Below are 1,709 nucleotides of genomic sequence, written 5' to 3'. Positions count from 1 at the left end.
GAGGAGCGGGACCCGCCGTGACGAGGTGGCGCTCGGCGCCTTTAAAGGCTCCGAGCCTCCGTGCTGATTGTGGAACAGTCTCTTTGGCGGGGCAAAGAGCACTGGACTTGCAGTCAGGGCGGGATGGGTGGGGTTTCCGCTGCCGTTTGCCCGCTTTAGACAGTGCCAGCGCCTGCTTTCAGAATCTCCCCCGCCCCAACCGCAGAATTGTATTGTAGCATCTGACCTGTCCACCCTGCGTGGACACTTCTGAGTTGACAAATGTTTATCACCCCTCCCTGCTTGGTTGGGGCTTGGGCAGGAACCCCCCCCGCCCCAACCGCAGCGAGCAATTGTAGCATCTGACCTGTCCACCCTGCGTGGACACTTCTGAGTTGACAAATGTTTATCACCCCTCCCTGCTTGGTTGGGGGCAGACTTGGGCAGGCCGGTCTCCTCTGCCAGCCACCTGGGAGATAAATGGGATGGGGGAATGCTGGTTAACCATCTCAGCCTGGCTCTGGGCAGGCTGGCAGCAGGCCAGCCGCACCTGCCCCTGCTTCAGTCTTCCCCGTGACAGAAGTGGGGAAAGTGTGTGGGGTGGGGGCTGGCTACTCCAGGGACCAGGTTTGAGCTAGGAACCCACTAGCTGGAGGGGTCTTTGTTGGAGGCTTGCTGCCCCTTATAGCACCCCCAGACCCAGCTCTGGGCCCCTCACATTCCCAGGGTAGGGGGCATTTGGGGCACTAGGCTCCAGACCCTGACCTCTACAGCAAGGAGGGTGTGTCCAGCCTGGGAGGACAGTGTAGCTGGGCATGGGTGCCGGGGGTTGAGCATGGACAGTGATAGGGGGAGGACAGGCTGTCCGAGGGCCTGTAGTAAGTGAGGGCAGAGTCAGGCTCCTTCTTCTGAGTTAAGAATTGCCCCCCCCAAGACTGTCCAAGACAGAGTGCTGGGCTCTGTGGTGCCCTGGGGCTGAGCCCCTGAGACAAGGCAGAGGGCCTGACCACCCACTGAACCCCAGCCCTTGTCGTTGCCTGCTTGGGTGCCCCGACTGGGCCTGTTCCTGGGGCCTTCCTATCCTGGACCCCCTTCTTTCCTGCCATCTGCGACTGGACCCAGACACCTCCCTTCGCTGCTATGTAGCCAGCTTTGTCCTGGGGCCACCTTGGCACCACAGGTTTCCTCCCTGGCAAACCTGCATGACTGCCCGGCCTGCCTTCCTCCGGGGCCAAGGAGCTGCTGTCACTAATCTGGGCCAGAGACTTCAGCAGCAGCCCCGTTGCCTCAGGGGCCTCGCAGACCCCCACCCAGAGCTGGCAGGCTGGTAAGACCTCCCCCACCCCAATCTCAGGGCTGGAGCCAGAGCTGGGATGATTCCGAGATCGTGACCATATCCTTCCAGAGGCTGAGCCAGGTCTGGACGTTGTCCCCTCAAAAGCGAGAAGGCCGAGGTTAGGGGAGGGGGCGGGGGGAAGGCAAGGGAGGGCTGAGCCTGGATGTCATGAAGGGGGGCCGTCAGGCAGCAGCGGCAGAGGGAGTATGCTCAGAGCTTGGAGTCCCATGGAAAGTGGAGAACTGCTCCCCAGCCCCACCCCTCACCCCCTGCCCCACCCTCTGTGTCCTTGGCTGAGAGATTCCTGGAGAACATTTTCCAGGAAAGGAGGGAGGGGTGGCATCTGGGCCCAAATCCCTGCATGGCCCTCCCTCAGCCTCCTGTGAGGGGTGGC

The sequence above is a fragment of the Lipotes vexillifer genome, unplaced genomic scaffold, assembly GCF_000442215.2.
Source record: "Lipotes vexillifer unplaced genomic scaffold, Lipotes_vexillifer_v1.1 scaffold1783, whole genome shotgun sequence".
NCBI classification, from domain to species: Eukaryota; Metazoa; Chordata; class Mammalia; order Artiodactyla; family Lipotidae; genus Lipotes; species Lipotes vexillifer.
This window is presented reverse-complemented; position numbering follows the sequence as displayed.